The 23,363-nt window shown below is 54.6% G+C and overlaps 1 protein-coding gene across 1 annotated transcript in view; it reads right to left on the bottom strand.

Moving 5' to 3' along the window:
• BCAN (brevican) overlaps positions 1-10,139 on the bottom strand; it is a 45,949-nt gene extending 35,810 nt beyond the window's left edge. Inside the window, exon 1 of the mRNA XM_067569379.1 lies at positions 9,922-10,139. The gene's annotated coding sequence lies outside the window, so the exon portion shown is untranslated. The remainder of the gene's footprint in view (positions 1-9,921) is intronic.
• Positions 10,140-23,363: the final 13,224 nt, after the last annotated feature.

The raw sequence follows: 23,363 nt of genomic DNA, 5'->3' as shown, positions 1-23,363 counted from the left end.
AAGCCCCCATGAGATCGCCAACATTTCTACTTGTAGCAGCCACTCAGACACAAAGGAAGAAGCCCAGCATTGCCTGGGAAGTACCGGAAGATCTGTTGGGTTGTTGTCTGTTGCTCTTGCCTTGATAGGAGTTTGTCATCTGGGGATTCTTGCGCCATTTAAACCCCTGAGGTCTTTAGACTCAGAAGTGACACTCTTTGCCCTTTCTGAAGACCATCCGCGTGGTGGAATAAGGGAAGACGGCTGTAACTCGATGCAGTTTGATAAGTTGAGTTGGCTTGCAAGGGTTAGATTTTTATTGGTAACGCCGGGAAATGTCGATTTCGTCATGTGCACGCACAAACCAACACTACTGGAGACTGCTTTTCAGGACTGAGCTTCCCAGACAGAGACTGGGCCATACACTGTGCGACTCTTGTTACACAGAGCCATTTGGACCCGGACATAGAATAAACAAGATCTCTTGTAAGCACGGAGGGATCCCTGAACGCCGCGCTCCCCTCCCAGCTTTCCCCTTTCTTTACAAACTTAATGGCGCTACAGCCAAGTTGAGGCTTTTGTTGTTCTCTATGGGTCAATTGGAATTCACGATCACTGCTCTGGACAGAGAGAGAATAAAAATACAAAGCCCGGTCGCCCTGCAGCCATGGCTCAGATTCAACCCCAGCGGGCAGCTCGTGGGATCAGTCCAGTCACACCAGGACTGGTTTGCTTTAAACCTATGAAACTAGAAGGACTTTGTTGGACGAATTTTTTTTTTTACCCCTGTTCCCAAGGCGCCACCGCAGCTTGAATGATTTGCTCTCGAGATTGCTTGAACCCTAGAAAGGGGCTGATCGAAAGCATTGGTGCCGAGTTGAATTTATTTTTATTTTTCTCTCCCCATCACAACAGGACTACACGAGATTGTCCTCCGGTTTGCCATCTCCTCGGAGACGCTTGTTTGCTCAGCCCCCCGTCCCCAACCTGCTCCTTCTTCCCAGCAGCTTGTCCCCTTGTCGGAGGGTCACCTGCTCTGATCCCCATGTGCCTCCTACTCCCCCTTCACCTCCCGAGCCACGTGATGGTTAGTCATCCCCCATCACAAGGTGCCTTCTCAGCCTGCGGGAAAGCAGAGGCAGAGAGGTACAGAGAGATGGCTTTGCTGGACTCTGGGCTGTAGAATGAGTCAGCAGCTCATCCGAGGCCCTGGCATGCTTCCAAAGAGGCAGGGCAGTCCTTCCTGTAGAGTCCCACCATTTTGTCTCACCCCTCCCCCCCCAATATGCACACGCGTGTGCAAAATCATGCGTGCGCACACTACCGCCCCGTGCTCCTTGCACGCGCCTGCATGGAGGAGAGGGCGCGTGCATGCCCGCGCACGCCCAAACCCGCTTGACGAGGACAGATGCTCGGAATGCTCTCGCAAGGAAAAAGCGCCGCCCGCTTTGCGGCGACCGGCGCGTGATTTCCAGGCAGCCTGCGGTGCGCTTCCAGGGTATTTTCGAAGCACGCCTTCCACCTTAAAACCCCGATTGCCCAGTGCCAAAGGGAGGGGCTTTTTTTATACGAATCCACCCTGCGGGGCTGCCAACGGGACGTCTCCCTGACCTCGCCTCTCTCAGGAGAATAGAAAGTAAAATCCCTATTTAAAACCAAGAAGCCATCTCCAAAGGAAAAATCAAAACGTTCCATTCTGGCCTCATCGAGACGCTTTCAGATTTCAATTTTGAGGAAAACTTGTCGCCATCAGCCCATTTCCCCCGGAAAGCTTCAATTTAGCAGAAAAAGCCTTTCCCAGCTGCACGTTCCCCCCCCCCCGGCGGGAGAATTTTTTCCACCCGCTGTCCTTGACAGCTTGTCACCACACCAGCGAGGATGTCTAGGTGGCAGCCGGCAGCCAGCTGCCCAGGTCAGGTAGATAGCCGGTTGTTAGCAGGCCACATGCCGGCACACTGGAAAGAGCAGCGTGCCCGTCGCAGCACCGGCAGAGGCGATCGGGGTAGCCACCTGCACTCAAGCCCGCAGTCTTATCCCCTGGGGTGGGAGACTCGCTTCTGGCTGGGGCACAGACAAACTCATACTGAAGCACGTGGGGGAGGATGCGTTCCATACCACCAAGGGGGGGGACTCTAAAAGCGTCGTGTCAGCTGGGGGCGGGGTCCATTCTTTGTGGCCCGCTGAACCGTGATAATAGCTGGTTCTCATCAAGCGCCTTTCAGCTGCAGACTAAAAATACGTGCCCAAGGAGGTCAGTTTCATTCTCCTCTTACAGATGGGGAAACTGAGGCACAGAGCAGGGACGTGACTTGGCTGCAGTCACCCAGCAGGAAGAGCTGGGGTGGGAACCCAGCTCTCCTGGGTCCCACTCTCCTGCTCTATCTGCTAGGCCCCACTGTCTCTCCAGCGCTAGTTCCCCTGCGCTGGTGCGGCGGGGAAGAGACAGGGGTGGGCATGCCTGGCTGGAGGTGCAGAAAGGGGGGAGCTATGCGGAGGGGCAGAGTGGGATGGCAGCACCCGGGAGCCGTCTGGATGGCAAGAAAAACTTGGCAGCAGCCTAAAAGAGCGGAAATGGGCCGGGGGAGAGGGGGGCAGCTTCTCGAGCCAGTGACTTAGGGCTCGTTGATTACCCCCCCAGGGGACGAGACTGAAACTCTCTGTTCCAGATGGGGCATAGAGGGAGGTGGGGGGGGTCCCCACTTGGCAGCTCCAGCTACACTTTCTTCCTTTCCCTCGAATTGCTTTCGGTGGAGGAGAGCAAAGCTCCCAGGGGCTACGATCCGGCTGGCTGAAGGCCCACGCTTTGCAAGCTGGCAGCTGCAGCGCCGGGTCAGTGGCTGAGATACCGGATGTGGAGGGGACGCGGCTGAGCTCCAGGTCGCAGAGCAGGGCTGCCAGGTCAGGCGTGATGGGCCGGAGCCAGGGAGGAGTTTTGTGGAAGAGGAATAAATCCGCTGGGACGTAGGGAGGGAAGGAAGGAGGGAGGGTGCGGGCGGCGGCCGAGAGCACTCGGACGAGTTTTCCGTTCTGAAATGGAGGCCTGGAGGTAGCAGTGGTCCAGGGGCGAGCACCCAGGCAATGTTACTATTAGAATGGTGCCTAGAAGCGCGAGCCTGTACAGGATCGCTGCTCACTGCTGCACAGAGACAGAGCCCGTTCCTGCCTCAGAGCGCTCACTGTCTAAATGGAGACAGGGCGGGGAGGGAAACTGAGGCAGGCAGACGTGAACGAATGTGCCCAAGATTACGCAGCAAGTCGGGGCAGAGCTGAGAACGGACCCAGGCCATGGGACTCGCCGTCCCGTGCTCTGCCCACTAGACCACACTACCTCCCCGTGTCAGAGCAGCGGCCTCATCGGCAGCTGGCCCTCTGAGAGACGGGGAAGGACAAGGCATAAAAGTGGCTGGTTTGTGTCCCTGTATCCGCGGGCTCTGCCTGGACCCTGGTGTCACTTAGAGCAGCCCAGGGGCTGCTGTAACTTGCACTTTGCCTGCCTTGGGCCCCCCAGGAAACGGAGAATACTCATAGGGCCATGTGCTCTGGCCAAGACTCCAGTCCACCCCCTGTACAGGAGGTTGGAAATAGGGCTTGTAGGCCAGTGGCCCTTGGGACAAGGTGGATTCTCACGGTGGCACTTTTGGCCCCTTGCCGAAGCAGCAGAAGGGGCCGTGGAGGGTAATAGTGTAATTGAGGGTCAGGGCCCTGGATTCTGTCCCTGGCTCTGTGACCCTGATCAAGTTGCTTCGGCCACGGCTCCACCTAATGTAGGTGCCTGAATGTGGCTAAGCCGACTGATGTTTCAGGGATGCTGAACGCCTGTCACAGCTCCCCTGCCTGCATCGCCGGCAAGGCCTGAACCCGAGACTTTCACCCGCCCAGCACAGATCCTTTGAGCTAACGGAAGCACTCTCATTTACTGGTTGCAGCAGTAGGCTGTTATCCTCCAGGTGGCCACAAGGTGGGGGGGAACATGACACACACTTTCTGGGCATGTTGCACACCCACAATCCTGATAGAAGTCAAGGGGAGCTGTGGGTGCTCTGCTCCCAAGGGAAACCAGGCAGGGGTAATTCTCAACTTCAGCCACCCACGTGTGGGTATGTGGGGTCTGGCTTTCATTTACACAAAGGTTTCATTACACCTGGCAGCATCAAGAGGCTTTAGCGGGGGCGTGACTGCATCTGGGTTCTGTTCGCAGCTCTGCCACTGACGTACAGGGTGACCTTGGGCAAGTCCCAGTCCTTCCACACCTCAGTTTCCCCTCCCACCCTGTGTCTGTCTTACATAGCTTGTAAGCCCTTCAGGGCAGCAGCTGTCTTGTGCTCATATACAGCTTCTGGCACAATGGGGTCCCGATCTCGGGGGCGGGGGGCCCTGGGTGCTGTCACATTGCACATCCTAATAAGGTCAGGCTTTCCTGGGGATTTGTGAGATCCGGCCTGGCGATGGTCCATGGGCTAGAGCGGGCAGGAGGCTTGCCTTCCCCCTCCCCTGGCTCTCCCTGTGCTGAGTCAGCGCCGCTAGGGCCTTGGGGCTGGGAGGGCTGGGACTGTGAAGGGCAAAGACAGTCAGCATGGCAGAGGGGGGGGCAGACTTCGAAGGACGGGGGCGAAAGTCACAATGCAATCGGCGGGAGGGTGCTGGCGTCTAATGGCAGTGTGGGACAACCTCTCTCTCTCTCGCACGTGTACACAGGTGTACACGCTGAGACACACGTGCAAACATGAGCATGGCCCCGTGCACACGCGGTAGAATTATAAGCACATGCCCGCACACTTAAGTATAAGACCCACAAGTGCTTGCATGTAGATATAAACACACACGCTGAGGACGTGTATGCCTATGGACACACAGGTGCACATGTATAGACATATGTCCACATAGATACACACATGTGTGCAGAACTGTATGCAGAGGGTAAGGTCCTGCTCTCTTCTATCATCTTGCCTAGTGGGTACCGCAGCAGACTTGGACGCGAGAGAGCTGGGTTCGAGTCCTGGCTCTGCCGCCGCCCTACTGGGTGACCTTGGGCAAGTCATGTCACTGCCCTGGGCCTCAGTTTCCCCATGTACAATGGGGATGATGATACTAATCACCTTTGTAAAGCACGGTGAGCTCTGCAGAGGAGATGCTCTCTGTAAGAGGGAAGGATGATGATTATTGCTATGCCGGGGAGTCGGACCCGCATGTCTACAGCCCTGGCTGGTGCGTTAGATCTTATTCCAGAAATCGCTGAGCAATTATTATTATTTTTTTTGCATTGATCTGTTAGTTCAAAACCTAGGAGCATTTTTACAAACCCACTAGCCCTGGTTTTCCTTTCTAGGAACCCTGGAGCGCTACCAATTCCCAGCAGAAATTCCCCCCACCCTCTGCAGAGGGGGAAATATCTATTAAAGCAATCTTCTAAATCAATCCATTAATGTGCCCATAGCATCTTCCAAGGACTTGAGAAGACGTCCCCACGGCACCCTGGGGGGTTGGAGTATTACCCCATTTTGTAGATGAGGAAACTGAGGCTGTGGAGGGGAATGTGACTCGTCGTGGCCAAGAGTGACCAAACCAGGAATAGAACCCAGGAATCCCTGGCCCCTGTGCTAACCTCATACGTGTCTTCGGGAGGAGAGGGCTTGTGGCATGCTGGGATTAAAAGCAGGGGATGCATCAGAACAACAGCAGCGCAGGAAGCTTGAGGTCAAAACTGTCATCCCTGTGGGTCTCCCAAGCATCTGGGTGCTGGGCAGAGCCACATGCAAATAGAGAGTGCTAAAATGCAGCCACCTCTGAGGAGGGGCACTCTGGTCTCGTATAACAGCGCCACTAAACCTGTTTAGGGTAGAAAGTGAAGAAGGAAACCCTATTCCATTAAAGCCTCTGGCAGCGTTTAAGCGGGCAGAACAGAATTATCCAGACTGGAGCTTGGCCAGGTATCAGGGCTCCTCCTTAAAAATATATTAGCATGCGCTTCTCCTGCCTGTCTCCTTTGGGAATGATAAAGTGCAGCTTACCCCCTGCAGCGTGTGGTACTTGGTATCAGCCAAGCAGCTCAGGAGAGCTCTTAAACTATACTCCTAGCTTCTTGCTTTTACTCATCTCAAAGCACTTCACAAATCCTCATTTGACACAAGGGGAAACTGAGGCACAAAGAGTGGTGTTGGGAAGGGAAGTGAATTGCCCTTGCTCACACAGTAGCAGAGCTAGGATAGACTCTTAGTCTGCTTTAACCACTAGACCGCATTTCCCTCCCAGAGCTGGGAAGAGAACCCAGGAGTCTGAATGACCAGGTTCTGTTGCTCTCACCCACTAGATCATCTTCCTTGGGAATAAAACACTGGCATCTTGATTCCCAGTCTCCCCCTCTCTTTCCACTGAAGGTGGTCTAGTGGTTAGAGAATCCAGGCATCCTGCCCCCAATCCTGGGAGTTCACTTCAGCCCATGCCACCTGCCTTCATCATGCCACTAATAAGCAGACAGCAAGGTGGAGTCACTTATAAATCTGCAGAGCGCTTCCAAAGAATGGGCCAGCCGTGAACAAATGTCCGATGTGGGCAGGATGGCGAGCCGGATGGGCCTTTTCCACCCTTCCTGCTGCTTGGAGTAAAGGTTCAGGGAGCCCTCTGACAGCAAGAAGGAAAAGCAACAGGTTCACGTTTTTTGCTTGGGATTTCTTGGCTGGAGAATTGAGATGTCGGTGTGGAGGAGGCGGAGGGAACTTTGCCCCTTTGTCTAGCTTCCCTTAACAGCACCATTGTGTATTTCCCTCCCATCGCCTAGTCCCAGAGCGGGTGAGAGAGCCTTCTCCTCTGCATCCCGTTATCCCTCTGCCTCAGCCTCGCTCCCTCCTTTCAGAGCTTGGCTAGAAAACTATCTTTCTCCCCGTTCTTGCTGCTGAACTTCTCCTCCCTGCTGGGATGAGGGGCAGTGTCTTCTGAAAAAGGCCATGCAAATAAAAAAGAAAAACCGGGGGCTGATCCTGCATTTCCTGCCAGGAGCTGCAGTGAGGTTTGCACAGGATCAAAGACCGAGGGTGGCGCGGACTCGGCAAGCTTCTAACCACCCTAGGCGAGTGGCTGGAGCGGGGTTTGGCCCCAGGATCTGCAGCGGGGAGAATACACCCAATACACCTCCACTTCAGGTGTCTGGAATGATGTGGGGAGCGTGGACTGGTGCATGATCTGGAAGGTCCGTGCAAGGGCTGTAACCCCAGCCGGGAGAGGAAATGAACCCCCACGGGATCGCTGTTGTTTAAGACACAGCTGGATGGTTCTCCACTACTACGGTGACAGGCGCGGTCCAAGGACCCCAAGCCCAGATCCCCCAGTGTTTGGTGGTGCTGGGAAAGTTCTGACCCCGCTCTGCCCCCTCTGAAGGGCTGCGTTTCCTTGCAGCAGGACAGGCTGTGCTGATTAAGGGTTAGGTCATTGGAATGGGAGTTGGGACCCCCTGGGTCCTAGTCCCGGCTCTGCCGCTGCCCTGGGGCAAGTCACATCTCTGCGTGCCTCAGTTTCCTTTCATTTATTTAGACTGTCCACCCTGCAATGCAGGGACTGTCTCTTACTATGGGGCTGCTTTGCTTACAGCGGTCTGAGCAACACGAGGGATTCTATCCTAATCTGGGAGCAACAGCTTTAGAAAGAGAGCTTAAATTGCACAACCCAGCTCAGCGTTCAGATTTGGGGGGGGGAGATTTTTGATCCCCTCTCTCCCCTCCCCCCCATTTTAAGCACTGTGGCCCAGACCTGCCTCTGTTTACCTAGGGAGTTACCTAGGAAGATGGTGAAACCTCCATCCTTAGAGGTTTTTAAGGCCTGGCTTGACAAAGCCCTGGCTGGGGTGGTCTAGTTGCGGTTGGTCGTGCTTAGGTGACCTCCTGAGGTCCCTCCCAACCCTGATCTTCTATGACTCCATGATTTGGGCACTTCACTGCAGTGGGAGTTAGGTGCCTCAATACCCTTGAGGATCTGGGCCATTGTCTGTGCAGCACCTAGCACACTTGGCCACTGATCTAGGTTGGAGCCTCTAGCTGTTACCACAACTCTGCTAGAGGAAGGGCTAGGATTCTGGTGTGCGTGTGAACTGCCAGAGAAGGGTGGGAATGTTTGTGGCAGGATAAATAGGTGTCAATTAAGCAAACAGATATTGAAAAGTGAAGTTAAGGGTCTTAATTCCCTCACCAGCCTGGAAACCGAGGGCTGGTCTACAATGGGAACTTTTACCTACCAGAGCAGCGCAGTTAAGCCAACCTACCCGCTGGTGCAGACAGCGCTAGGTCGAAAGAAGAATTCTTCCATTAGCCTCCCTCTCGCCTCTCGGGGAGGTGGGTTGCCTGCACTGATGCTGCCGGAAGAGCTGCTCCCAGCGCCACAGGGCGTCTACACTGAAACACTGCAGCTGGTCCCGTCAGGAACTCCATCCCCCTGCCCAGGCATTGTAGCAGGGAGCCTCATTCGGCTCCCTGGCAAAGCCATCGTTGATTTCAACAGCCTGCGGGTCGGGTCCGTTTGCAAGGCCCGGGGGTGTATTTCCGGCCTGGTTGCGGCTCACTGCATCGCAGACCACAAACGCGCCGTTGCCGTTCCCGGGGCACGGTAGTCGTGAGCAAGCCACTCGGGGCTCTGGTTGGGCTCATTGCATCTTGTAGCTTCCCAGGCTGGACCAGGCCGTTATGGGCCGGCCGACCTGCTGCATATTGCAGGCCCAGGAACCTCTGCATTGAACAACAACTGAGAGCGCTGAGTCCGAGCCAGCTCTCCAAGCGCTTAACTGGCTTCTTCCCCACGGCAGACGATCACCTCTCAGGCAGGAGTGAGTTTAGCCTCACTACCCCTCGGGGCAGCCTACCGCATTTTATAGGCACAAAGTGGATGGAGTGACTTGCCCAAGGTCACCTGGATCCCAGCCCACTGCCTGACCATGACTTAGGAAAGCCATCAGCCCTTAGCACACACACCGCCCCCCCCCCCCCCCCTTTGTTGGCGGTCCCAGCAGAAAGCCTGGGGATCAAGTTGTATTGAATCTGCTCCATTATGGACAGTTTGCCCAGGGCAGAGCTCGGCGGTACACAGGCAGGAGGAGATTAGCGCCCTTGCCTGGACTGTACCTGCCCTCTAGATACAGACAGCAAATGCCAGGCTCCGGGGCTGTTAATGCAGGAACACGGGCCAGTGCCAAATTCTCTGACATGCAACTTTAAAAACAAAATAGGAAATAAAACTAATTAAACCCCCCCCAGCCCCGTTTCCCAGGGCTGGAGACATGAAGGAGTTTGAGGGATAGAGGGTATCCACACGTCACATAAAGGACAAGCGGATCTATTAAAAGGCTGGCTCGCACACAGATAAAATTGTTCAGTGCAGAGAGAGACATCCTGGACAATCCCAGCTCCAAGGACAAATCCTTCCCCCAAGTAGCATCGGCGAGCCACGGGAAGTGCCCCCAGCTGATGGGATGAGCGTCCCTCATGGATTCCAGGCATGCTGCCCACAGCTGAATATTGCAGGTGGAATATTCACATCATGCCCTCTCATGCATCAATTTCAACACACGTCCTGTCCCCCCCCCCCTCCCGCCCCCCAACAAAAAATTGTTTGCAGGGGAAAACGGATATGCATGTCAAACTCTGCAATAGGCTGATATCTAATTCCCTGTCTGAGCTTTCCTCTTACTGTCTGTCATTAAGAAATTGAAGAGTAAATCTAGTCAGACTGGGGGGGGGACCCAAGGGCTGGATTGTGACTCCTTTATTAACATTGGTGAGCCCCAACAGACCCAGGTATATCAATGGGAGTAGCTGCTACCCAGAGATGCCAGGAAAGGACGCTCAACCCAGTCCTAAAAGAATCCAGAAGAAATCAAAGATCCCAACCTTGATCCACACACAGCAGTTTTCTGTCTCCCCTGCTCCCCAGGACGAAGAAGCTACATCAAAGTCATTCACTAACCTCTCCTGAGAAGGCAGCCGGCTGGAAGGGTGGGAATTTAAGCGAGGCTTTGTGGGTGCTGATCTTGTGAAGGGAGCCAGAGAGTGAGAACTTTTTCCTCGGGAGCTGGGCTGGATCTTGCAGTGGGGCAATGCAGAGGTGAACTGCAGTTATTCCAAACGAGAGCGCAGATAAAATATACAGCCAGGAGCTCAGACAGCAGGCGAGGCAGGACCCAGTGTGAATCAATCTCCTTGATGCTCGCACAAGCACGAAAAAGGGAAAGAAAACCCCTTTCCCCTCCTTTTATCTCCCCCCCCCCCTTAAAAATAAAAAGGGTGCCAAGAAATTACCCAGCTTGACAAATGCATTTCTAATTCAATGCTGTGCTGGCAAGATTCCCCCCCCCCCTCCTCCTCCTTTGCGACTGGCAAAACCCAGCAGAATATCCCGAGAAGAGCAGAGAGGGGGGGAAATTGAAGCAGGGCATGTGTTTAATCCAATGCACCAAAACTTGCTGATGCTCTGGAGTTGCAATCCAAAGTGCAGGGCTTCTGCTTTGGAGGAATGCAGGTTTTTCCCTGTACCGTCTCCTTACCCTGATCATCTCATTGCACCTGCGTGGGTTTAAACAGACACAGGCACGGTCACCTGCCGGAGCCGGTGGCATGGACGTTAGTCGATAACTTTTAATGCATCATTTCAGATTGCAAGCAAAAATGCACAAACCAACCCCACCATCTCCCTCTTGGAGGGGGGGCGGGCGGGGGCAATTTGGGCTCTGGGCTGAGTTATTTTCAGCGTTTGGCTGAAGACACAGAGGGGCAGGAGAGAGGGGTATGCACTGTGTCCAGCGTGGCTGATGCTTTGTCATGTAAATTACTCAGAGCCTTTGTGAGTGTTGGGGGAGCCTGGATGGATGCGAGTGGCTTGAAAGCTTGTTTCTTTCTCCCCAACAGAAGTTGGTCCAATAAAAGATATGACCTCACCCGCCTTGTCTCTCCAGTATCCTGGGACCGCCACAGCTCCAACTCCACTGCATATCATTTGGCGGCAGTTAGTAACAGCAGAGAGTGACAATTGAGAGCCCAGAATGGCTTTTTCTTTAACGCTGCTTCTTTCCCAGGTCTGCAACTTCGGAGCTTTTGTTCATGTTTGTTGAATAGCTGACGGCAGCTCTGCTGGACACCTGGCGGCAGTGGTGCAAGGTGGGGAATGAAAGCCTGGTCACTTTGTTATTCATTTTGTTACCGTCTTACTGGGGAGCCCCAGTCATGGCCAAGGACCCCGGGGTGCTCGGAGCTGTACAGACCCAGAACAGAAAGACAGTCCCTACCCCCAAAAAGCTTCCAATCTAAGGGCACATCCACTTTTGAGGTGGGACATTTATCTGTTCCTGTCCATGATGTGTCCCCGGTGGCCCGGGCTAGCTGCCTGACAATGTGCCCGGGGAGTCGGACAGGATTGTATGCGGGGCAGCTGGGCTGAGCAGCCGCCCGTCGTGGTGCAGACACGCTGCTGTTTTTAGGCACTAGCTCCAGCAAAGCTAATGCAGGTACGTTCACACGAGCTGGGGATCACAGCTGCCAGCTCAAATGTAGAGGTGCCCTAAGCATAAGAGACAACCACTGAGTACGGAGAGGCTGACAGGGAAGTGCAATGAAACAATATTTGTCTGTTTAACCGTTCCCAAGTGCAGTACGGTCCATGAGGCTACGTTGATGCTTTCGGCTGCAGAAAATCCTAAGGAGCCTCCCCCTCCAAGAACCCATAGAAACCGCTTCTGCGGGCCTGGAGTGAAATCCTCTGTGCCTCAGTTTACCCATCAGGAAAAGGAGGAGGAGGACCTAATCAAATCTCAAAGGGGTCCATTCATGTTTAGGTGCTTGGAAATCCTGGGTAAGGCAATGCAGGGGTGGTAATGCGGGGTTAAGTATTGGCATTACTTTACACCATGTTGTCAGCTTCGCTGCTCGGACGATTGGGGCCTCATTCTGAACTGATTCTAGTGGGTAAATCAGGAGTGGCTTGATTAGAATCCCTGGGGGTTGGGTTGAGTTTAGTTTAGCTATGATGGCGAGTGAAGACTCCTTGTAGACACAGGTTCAAATCCTGGCAAGATGGAGTAATCAATCTATCTTAAGCAAATAGTTCGCTGGATATTCATTGACCGATCATTTTAAAAATCAGGATCCCGTCTGTCCTACGTGGACACTAAATATCTCAGGGCGTTTCTCATAACAGTGAAGTTTTGTCTTCATTATTCTTGGCGGGAATCTCTCCTAACCCACAAAGTTATGCTCTGTGCCAACTGGCTGCAGCCTCCACCCCAGAGCTGGCTGCATTTCAGCAATGGTAAAGCCAGATTCTGCCATTGGTTGTACAAAGGCATCTTCTTTTATTATTATGAGAGCACGTACAGGAACCAGCTGAGATCAAGATCCATTTTGCTAGGGGCTGTACATATACATGGAGATCAGTGGAAGAAATAGGACTAGGACACAGCTGTCCTGCTTTAGTGTCTTAGTCACTGGAACACACTGTGTTGGATTTCATGGAAGGAACTAAAGGCATAAAGTTGCATTTAGTTTGTGAAGAGCTTTGGTTCTTTTTGGAGGATAAAAGTTACTCTGGAAGGGCTCATATTTTGCAGACAGGATCTAGTGTAGAACTTTGTATTTTAGAACTAGGTCTCTCTCAAATGTCCTTTACCAGAAGGAAGCAGGAGAGAGGCCTGCTGGAAAAATGCTCCAATGAATTTACAGAAAACAGCAGCATCGGAATGGAATTAATCATTTATCACTCTGAGAATTAATTGTACGGGGGAGATCTAGCGCGCAGTGCTGTCTGAACCCTGAAACAGCTGCCAGGTTCCACCCTAGAGGTGGTGGCATTTTGGTGTTGGGTGAATGATCTCTGTACAGTGTTGCTGTGCTCTGTTAAATAGCTGTCACATCCTGCCCCACAGTGGCAATATTTCAGTGTATCCCTTATAAACGTCCGGTCTGTCAAATGTGACTGTGCCCTTTTTCCCGTACAGAACAGGGAAGATACCCCGGCGTAGGTGGGGATTGGAAGACGCTGCCATCTTTCCTTGTCTGCTGCAGATTGCCATCTTGCCCCTTGCCCAACACAAATGAGCCCTTTTCTCTCCTTCAGCCCCTCTCTCTTAGCGCCAGGGGTGCTAGATGTGTGAGCCTCGCTAGCCCAGCACATGTTAAACCTAAACCCATCCCCACCCTGAGTCACAGCAGAAGTGATTTAAGTTTTTCCTAAACCATCTGAAATAGATGAGTGTCTATTCTGGCCTGGAATATTTGCCAGACCAGCAATTCTACAGGCTTCTTTGGCAGCTTTGCCCCATCTCTGATTTTTTTCCCAGGGTTGGAAAGGTTTTCCTACCATAGAACTTAATTGTTGGCCTTTGTTTTCATCTGCTGATGATAATTGTACCCTGGGTTCCTGCAGCATCTGCTGATCTCAAAGTGCTTGACAAGCATTAAACACTTCGGACAGGTGGGCAAGGGATATGGCTGTGTAGGGGGTCACTTCACTCATCCCCGTGGAGGGCTGTGGCAGCTGTTTAACAGCCCACAGCCCCGTGCAGGGATCACTCCAATGCAGTGAAATGCAGCCACCTCTGGGGTTGGCTGGAGCTGTTTAACATCCCACCGCACGGGGAGCACTCACCCAGCTCTGAAATGCAGCCACCTCTGGGGCGTGGCAGCTGTTTGACGGCTGTACACCAATGCGGCACAAGACTTCAGGACGGGAAGTGAGGGAGGAAAATACCGTGTCCAATTGAAACCGGACAGGGAGTTTGCAGAATGTGAGTTCCCTAGTGCAACAGAGCCAGGATGCCACGTCTCACGGTCGCATCATGCTAACAATACCAGGACCACAAGTGGGCAGAGACTTGGGATTGCATCTCACCTGATTTACAGCCTCCCCAGGGCCCCCCGCCCCGCCTGAACTCCACAATGGCCCATTCATTCCACCCTGATTCTCTGCCACCTTCTGCATCAGCAGTGACCGGTGGGTCTCCCATCCAAGCCCTGACGCAGCCAGCCCCTGCTTCTTAGCTCATGAGATCACATCCTGAGTCGGTACCGTTGTGGCAAAAGGCTCAAAGCCGGGGAAGCTGAACTGCATGTTCAGCAAGGGATGTTAAACCATAATTGGTAGCAAATGTTCCCTGCTTGGCCTGTACATTGCTCTTGGCCTCCTGGCTTTTTTTGCTCCTCCAGGGGTGAAATTCACCCCTGTGCAGAGAGCAGCACAAAGGTTGGGGCAAAGTGGGTGGAAATGACCCCCTGACAGTCCCCCTGGTGCAGGGGGGGCCTCCCTGGCCAGTGTGAAGTAAGAGCTCTGCTCCCAGCCCATGCTGCAGGAGGGTGGATTGAGGGTATGGTCGCAGCGCACTGCGCTGTGCCTTGTCTCTGCTCCCCAGGACCCATAAGGAGCAGAGAGTAAAGTTAGAGCAGCCCTGAAGCTGCTCTAATTGACACCCGTGACCAGCCGGGCCTCTGCACCCTGTGTCTTGACTGGTACACCCCACTGTCCCCCTTCCTCTCCACAGACTAAACCTGATGCCCTTGTGCAGCTACAGCCGGGGTAGGAAGCTCAGGATTTGGCCCTGTATCATGACCATTCCTCTCTATCTTCATCTGCCCTGTCACCTGGCAGCGCCGCTTGTTCCTCTGTCTCAGCACTGGATCATCTCCTCCTGCTGCTTGTGATTAGCTAGTCCCATTAGACCTATCTCTCACTCCATGCCCAGTCCGCCTGCCTCGTTCCTTTCTCTCTCCTATACAATGCCCGCCCGCTCCGCTTTCCCCGGGATGATAGATAGGGCACCCCCTCCGGAGCAAATCCTGCCCCTCCAACAGGGCCAGACACTTCCAAGGGAGGCAGCCCCACCCCGCTGCCCATGCAGTCAAAGGGCCTGATTTTCCACTTGCAGCCGGCCCGAGTTACGGCTCCGGTGCATCGTTGCTGAAATCAATGCACCGAACGGGACTGAGGTGGCGATGGGGCCTGGGGCGGGCACGTGGGCAAAACTGCCCATCGGCAGAGGCGGGATCCTAGTCTGGTCTCCCGGGCCTCTGAAATCCAGGCCCAGCTTATGCCACTCAGGGGGTCGGTAGTGCCTTGGAAGCACCTGACCCGGGTGGGTGTTGATCCTTGCCCTGCAGCGGGTGAAGGAATCGCAGCATCCTGCGTTCTCCAGCTCTTCGGTAAGAAGGCCCATGAGGTTCCGACTTCTGCAGCCTTCTAGCTCGACAGGAGAATTCACCAGGCTTTTAAACGAGGGTCGGTGACCCCCCCGCCCCGCGTTTGAACTGAGTTTTGAACAAGGGCCCGATTCTCAGTTCCTCCTGCTCCTGTGCTTAGGGCGAGGATGGGGTGAAGGGAGGTGGGTTTAAGCCCCTTTTGCATTCCCTGGGCAGGGCGGCCGTGAATCTGGACAGAATTGGAGCCCGAAGGAAAACAATGATGGAAGGCTCCACCTTGGAGGCCGTCAATTACGTCTGTCTCTTTCCCTCTGCGGCCTTTGTCTCCCTTGCTCCTTTTGACTTCTCGCCGCGTCTCGGTGGTGCTGCGCCCGTTATCAGACAGCGTCACCTGCCTCCGTGACTGACAGACTCCTAGATTCCCAGGCCAGAAGGAACCATTGTGATCACCTGCTCCAGCCTCTTGGCTAGCACAGGCCTGAGAACTGCCCTGAAATAATTCCTGAGGCAGAGCTTTCAGGGAAAACATCCAGTCTTGATTTAAAAATTGCCAGTGATGGAGGAAATACCAGGACCCTTGGTAAATGCAGGCCCCCATGAGGGAATCCCGCCCCAATCCCCTGTATGAAAGGCAGGAATGCCTCGGGGCGGGTGCAATACACTGGCTGGGGGCGGGTTGGGGTGTGTATGTGGGGTGGGGGCGTATGATCCACTGAGGACAGCTGATCACTGTAACTAAGGCCAGGGCAGACCTATGTCGGTGTAACTGCATCGCTCAGGGGCGTACACCGCTAAGGTGACAGGAGAGCTTCTCCCCGCTGTCATGCTGGCTAGATCGGGGGGGTCCTGGAGGTGTATTCAGGAGCGCTGATTACTCCCTTCTACACCAATCTCGCGTTGGGGGTGTCACGCTGGTTAGATTGGGGGGGGGGGGCGTTTAGGATACTGTTTGACATCAGCATGTCAAAATCATAATTCATGTGAGATCTGCCATGTCAGGCACTGTTGGAAAGGCTGTAATGTGCTCAGTAAGATGGTAATACTTGTGTTCGTGTGTTACGTGTGTACTGGACGTTATGGATATGGTTGAGATATCTGTATTTCAAATTGTGCTGCCTGAGACACATCCTAGACAGGGTAGCAGCAGGACAATGGCCTGCTTAATGGCCCATTGAGGCATTCACAGGTGCAAAGGGCCCAGGGGAGAAGCCAGGGACATACCTGATGAGTCACCAGGACTTGCCCATGTGACTCTGGACTCCATTTTGGTTCATGTAAAATCCCACAAGCAGCCTGGCCAGGGCCAGAGGGGATATAAGGCGGAGCCTGGGGAATCCATTTTGTCTTTCAGTTGGGATTCAGCTTCAGCCGCCAGCCTACCTCTGGGTCAGCTCATCTACGACTGAACCGAAGCTGTGAAACAAAGGACTGAGACCCATCCAGGTACTGGATGTGCACCAGAGGGACTCTACCAGCCTGCAAACTCCACAACTCTTCTAGAAACCTGATGTCTATGGACTTTTAATCACGTGTATGTATCTGATTGCTTTAATCCTTGAACATTTCTCTCAGGGTTTGTTTCTTTCTTTTTATAATAAACCTTTAGTTTTAGTTACTAAAGGATTGGCTGGCAGCGTGGGATTTTGGGTAAGATCCAAACTGATATTGATCTGGTGCTGTGGCTGACCCTCTGGGGTCAGGAGGAACCTTTTTGGTAAAGAGCAGAGAGTTAAATAACTGGTCGCTTTACTGGACCTAGTGGCTGATTGGGAGCCAGAGACTGGAATGCAGTAAAGGGGGCTGTGTGTATTTGTAGTTTGGGCTTCTTGATAACCGGTGTGGGAAATCAGAAGCTCTGTTTGTGGCTGGTTGGGAAGCCTGATTTCAGTGTCACCCACAGGCGCTGGGAGAATCTGCTCTCCTTTTACAGCCTGCCCTGACCTTGGCATTATCAGGTGGCTGCCCTGGGCATGGAAGAGTCACCCCCGTGAAATAGCTCCCGCCTCTCGCGGAGGTGGATGGACTACGCCAAGGGGAGAACTCTCTTGTCGGGGTAGGAGCATCTTCACTCAAGCACGACAGTGGCCCCGCTGTGTCCATGTAGGGCTTTCAGGGTAGACCTGCCTCAGAATTGATCCAGCCGTTCAGGTCCATGCTTCAGAGGTTCGGTCCCGGCTCGTGACCCAAGCAGGTAGTGGTTACACTGGTGTGAATCCACTGCCGTCAAAAAAAGCGGTTCTTGATCTCGGGGATGCTGGAGTAAATCTGGAGTGACTCGGTCAGGTTACACTGCGGGCAGTGAGACCAGCACCTGTCCTGTCTCTCCCCAATCACCCCATGCTCTCCCCAGTTGACTTTCTGTCCTCGGTTTTAGCGTTCTCTCCCCCGGGGGGGGGGAGGACAGCGTGAGCACAGCAGTGCTTTGGGATTGGACGCTTTCTTTTAAAGTAAATCTAGGCAGACTGTACCTCAGTTTCCCCAGGCTCTGCCTCTCGGCGGTGTTGTGCGTCTGTCTGCAAAGGGCTGGGAGACGGTGGCTTGGGAAACACCAGAGACGGGCAAAGGCGTTTTGATATTGACAAGGCCTCGTGACAGAGGGGCTCTGAAGCAGGGAAGCTGCCCTGACTCTCCCTCACCTCGCCCCCTGCCACCCCCATCCTGACCCCTCCGTGGTTCCCCCCACCTGCCCAGCCGACCCTGTGTGATGAGGCTTCCTCTGCAACACAAACATCCCCTGAGCACGGGGCTGCATTTGCCTACGTGAGCCCGGTCCCCTCTGCAGTCCTGGCTGAGGCTCAGGGCCGTACAGAGCCCCCCCGGTCCGGGGAAAGGCACGGCAGAAACTGACTGCCATCAGACACCCTCTCCGCTACCCGCATCCCCCTGCCCAGGGTGGGCAGGGCTTTTCTCTCCCCAGCCCAGGCCGCAAAGGGGCACAGTGTGTTCAGTGCCCCCACAGCTCTCAGCTGAATTGGAGCTTTCACTGAGCAGCTGAAAGGGTCCCCCCTGCCCCCGCACTGCGCCGAGATGGCTGGCTCAGACGCCCTTCCTCTCTGTTCACTCGGCCCCTGCTCCGCTCCACGTAGCCAGCACCCGCTTCTGCCAAGCGCAGCAGCTGGCGATTGGGAGCAGCTGCCTGGGCTTCAAAAGGGTGCGGCACTGACTCGGGACCCGGCCCCCTCGAATCCCAAGCGGCCCTGCTGGTTTTCCGCCAGCTGTGGGGATCTGGCCCCGTTCACAGTCTGGATCCAAATGCCTGGCTCGGCCGCGGGCTCCCTGTGTGAGCTCGGGCAAGTCTGTGTGCCTCGGTTTCCCCATAAATAACAAGGATTCTGGCCCACCTCACCGGATCAGCTGGGTGAGGACTGGCGGTGCTTTGATCCACGAGACAGGAGAGTGCTGTCAGGGAGATGAAGAGTTCAGCTGTGGAGATGCCTCTGGGCTGGGCTCGCTTCTACCTGCCGCAGGCTGCACGGCCCACGGCACTGCGCTGCCCCAGCCCCGTCTAGAACATTAAGCGGCCTGGCCCGGTGCAATGAATCAGCCGTTGTCAAAGGGGGCTGGAGGCGGCTCTGTGTCGGCTGATTAATTTCGCAGCTGCCTGTGGTTTCGGCTTGATGTAGGGGAGGGGGAGTTAAATCAGCCCTCCCCAGGCTGGAGCTGAACACACTCTGGGGGGACGGGATGAAATAGATCCCAGCTCCCACCCCACGCCCGCCTTGGTCGGCCCAGACTCCCAGCCCCTTAGCAAATCCTTGGTGGGTGGAACCGGGGTCCGCGTTGCCCTCAGCCCCTGATGTTGTACTTCTCTGTTCCTGCCCTTGGGACGGGGATGGGGGGGGGGGTGTCTGAGCCTGCCCTGGGCCTGAACCTCCGTGCCCCTAAAGCTCTGCTTCTCCGTTCTGGCTGTGTAACGGGACTGGCCCTTTGCACCCTGCCTGTCAGAGAGCGTTGACGGAACTGGGAACCCGGCCTTCTGTGCTCTGCAGCTGTGCAGGGCCCTCCCTGGTCTGGGGTGTAAGCTAGAGCGACCGCAGGGCTGCTCTGACTGACTCTCTGCTTCCCTTTATGGCCCTTGGGAAGCAGCGAATACTCACAGGGCAGTGCACTCCAGCCATACCCCGATCTGCCTCATGCCAGGGGCTGAGAGCAGAGGCCATAGGCCATCTCCACGCCCACCGGGGAAGCCCCTTGCAGAGGGGGTGGAAAAGGCCCCTTGACACTGCAGAGCTCCATGTAAGAGAATCAGGCCAGTTATCCCAGTGAGCGTAAAATACATTACACCCACCTCACATGGGTGAAAGCCAGGTGCAGGGTGATGGAGAATCAGGTCCAAGGGGCCAAATCCAGCCCTGAAGTAAGCAGGTGCATTGGCCACCCGTGCCAGGGTCTGGATCTGGCCTGGGTCTCTCTGACACGCCCAGCATCTCAGTGCATATACTCTCCCGCATGGATCTCTGTCAGGTAGCAGGCAGGATCCTGTCTGTCGTGAAGCATCTCTTGCTCTCAGCTTCCCTGGGCACACCCAGCCTGTGGGTCAGGTGCCCTCCCGGCAGGGAAAGGCCTGGGGTCTTTTCAGGTCACGGGGCATTTATCTTCCTCTGCCGGCAGGATTTTGTGATCAGCTGGGTCGATCCCTCTCTCTCCTTCTGTCCCCAACGGGGATTTGCCCCCCTCCATTTAACTCTCCTGCCTGCAAGATCCTGGATGGTTCTGCCGCAGGGGAACCACAGAAAGCGAAGTAGGGAGAAACAAGAAGAAAGGGACCAGGAAAGCGGCAAAGAAGGAGGGAGGTGAAGAGTGGGAGTGGAGGAGAGGCGTGATCCAGCACCTCGGCAGAGATGAATGCAGCCTGCTGAGGCTCTGCTAACTCAGCGGTGAGAGTCTAGGGCCTCCTGGTGGTAGTTAAGGCGTATTTAAGGCCCGCTCGCCGTGTGCACGTTAGGAGCTTAAAAACCTTTGAGACTCTGGCCCTTTCTGTCTAAATGTCCCTCTGCGCCAGCCCTGCGACATCCCTGGAGAAATGCGTTGCCACTATCCACTCCGTTTGGTGAAATCACTCCTCTGCGGGTTCCCCCTGCTAGCCAGACTTCTGCCCGGTCTTTGCCGAGGCGCGTGCTACCTGAAAGCACCCAGCCGGAGTGTCGGCAACATTTCTAGACAGGTGGAAGACTCGGGAGTTCTTTTTTTTAAAAAAAAAAAGACTTGAAAAATATTTGGGTAAAGACGGAGCAGGCCAGGGCCGGGAGAGCTGATTATCCCAATTCAGATGACAAAATATTGCTAACGAATGCGGCCCTGATACAAATGAACTGCCCCAAAGTTTCATTAATGCAGGTTGCCCTGCACTGCCTTCTGCCCTTCCACGTGGTGAAAAGGAACCCACTGAAAACCAGGCAATGAAGAGCTAAGGTAACACGAGCTTAAATCTCTGACAACCAGGAAATGCCAAGTTATTTGTATCCCGGTCTCCACAACGCAACCTTAACTGTGCCTCCCTGGAGGTGGCTGCAGCATCCCGAAATGGTTCAGGAAAGGGGAGGGGATGTGATAAGTAAGCCTCAGGAAGGACTAAGAACGTGCCGCTGTCTATGTCGTGCAGCGCAGATTTAAATGGCCGCGTGTGTCTGAGCTGACAAACCTGGGTCCTGTCAAAACCAAAATTGCTCGGGCCAAAATCCTGGCTTTAAAGATAAAGAGCTGCCCCTTCTGGGATTGCCTGTGCAGCTGCTTCCAGTTGGATCCACAGCAGGATTTGAACGCTGATCCTTCTGCAGTGACAAAACAAGCTTGGCTCACTTGCATGGAAGAACTCACCTCCCTAGCAAATGATACTAGGATGAGACTCCTGAACCCCTTATGCAGCCTGGCCCCTAGAGGGAGGCAAAGAGTAGCATGGGGCTGCACACTCACACGTGTAACGTGCTTGTAAAGCGTGCTGTGTCCCCCATCGCTGGCCCCCGGAGGATAATAGCCTACTACTCTGGAAGCACATGGTCCAGAACCCCTATATGAGGCAGGGCTCCTGCACAGCCAAGAATATGGGGAAGGCAAAGATGGCTAAAGTCTCCCACCGCAGGTGCAGGAACAGAATCACCGAGCACCAGTGCTTCTGAGTCTCTGCGTGAGGCTGGGTGGACGAGGTGGTTCTGAGTCCCCTGTCCCCATCGCATCTCTGGCAGCAAGCGCAGGAGCATTGAAGGAGCGTCAGCAGCATCCATGAAATGGGGATAATACCTGCCTCCTGGCAGGGCCCTGGGGCTTCTGTAAGACCCTTTGCTAAGCACTTCAAAGATGCTTGGATGAAACAGATGAGAGGAGGGGGAATGTTTATGTTCCCTCACCCGACCGGCCGGCCCAGCAACGTAACAGCAAGACCCTGCCACACGCTGGGCCCAATTTGCCCTGCTATGCACCTTGGCATCAGTGACACCCGCCGGGAGTGGCTTAGCACCAGCATCACTGGCGCCACAAGCCGCAGGGCAGGGGGACTCCAAACCAAAGCACTCCAGCCAGCAGCAAAAGAAGAACCACAGGGTCGCTGTCCCCTGTGCTGGTGTAAACTAGGAGTAATTAAGTGATGAGGCAGGGTGGCCCAGGGGGTAGAACCGTGGACGGAGACCTGGGTTCCAGTCTGGGCTCTGCCATCCTTGACTCAGTTTCCCTTCCTGGTCTGTGTAGACTGTATGCTTTTAAGAGCAGAGTTGATGTATTTCAATAGGCACACTAGCAAAACGGGGCCCTGCTTTTGGGAAGGGCCTCTGGGTAAGCTAATGCTAAGGGACACTGATAACTGTTGACATCAGCGGTATGAAACTAGGCGCTCAGGCCTGGATCCTCAAAGGTATGTAGCTGCGTAACTCCCCTAGGAGTTAGGTGCCTAAATACCTTGGGCAAGCTGGGTCGCAGCTTCTACAGCAATCAGCCGGGTTTACGAACAGATCTGGTAGCACAGAATAGAACTTGCATGAGACTGAACCTTCATCTCTCAATTGTCTACGTACGTTGCTGCAGCTGCCTCCAAAGGCCTGTCTGTGTTCGCCCCTGTCCTCTCGAGCGATGGCTCAGCATCCAGCAAAGCCACATGATGTCAGCCCAGGCAGGGCAGAGGCGGCTGGCCCTCTGGGTTACATTCCTTGCTGATTACTTCATAGAGCACATGGGACTTTTTCTCTGCAGCCGCTCGCTGCCACGTCCCGGGGTCTGTCCTGCTCTCAAACAAGGCAGGCTGGACTCTTAGCTGGTGTAAACAAGAGTCACTCCGTTCTGAGCAATCGCCATCTGGCCCAGCACTGTTGTTGTTTGCACACACTAGCATCCAGAAGCTCTGACGGACGTCAGGGCCCCGCTGTCACAGCCACAAGTGTGAGAGACAGTCCCTGCCCCGACGAGGTTACAATCTGAAGAGACATGACAGACGAAGGAAGGGTTATTCACTCCCTTTCGCTGCTGTAGGCTCGGAGCTGGGACTCAGGAGAGCTGGGTTCAGATCTCGACTCTCCCACAGACTCCTGGCGTGACCTTGGACAAGTCACTTCATCTGCCCTGTGCCTTAGCTGGGGGTGACTCCTATGAGCTATTGAGCCGCTGACCGCTATTGTCTCCTTGTGCTCCCTTATCTGTCTTTGTCCTCTGGTTGTCTCTTGATTTAGGCACAGTGTGTAATTTCTGGGCCCGGGGGCTAATGCACTGCTCTGGGAGTTGGAAAATCTGAGTTCTCTTCCTAGCGCTGCTGCTGAGTGACCTTGGGCGAGTCACGACCCCATCCCTACCGCTCTGTGCCTCAGTTTCCCCTCTGCAAAATGGGGACGATGATACTTGCCCTCCTTTGGAAAGTGCTTTGAGATCTCTGGATCTGAAAGAGCTGGGGACTGGGGTGATTGTGTCAATGCAGCACCCATCCCAGTGGGGTCCAGAGCCATGTCTGGGAGTCCTACATTGCCTTGGGCGGGAATTGAACCAGCAGCAACAAGTAGAGTCTCCTGTTGTACATCAGCTGAGCCCACCAACCTCTCCACTCGTGCTAGCCGCTTGCATTTTGCTTCCACAGTCCCGTCCCCTCCATGCAACCCGCCTCCCCGATTTCTCAGCTATCTCCTCCTATTAGAAAGCGCTGCACAGATCCATCTCTCGATGTCTGGTGCGCCGGAGATGAATTACAGGCCCTTTGTGCTGGTCAGAGCCATCCATGTCGCTTAATGGCATTTCAATGCCGACTCTCTGAAATAA

The sequence above is a fragment of the Emydura macquarii genome, unplaced genomic scaffold (genome assembly GCF_026122565.2).
Source record: "Emydura macquarii macquarii isolate MOO-44397 ecotype Brisbane River unplaced genomic scaffold, CSIRO-AGI_Emac_v2 contig_2924, whole genome shotgun sequence".
Taxonomy (NCBI): Eukaryota; Metazoa; Chordata; order Testudines; family Chelidae; genus Emydura; species Emydura macquarii.
This window is presented reverse-complemented; position numbering and strand designations above follow the sequence as displayed.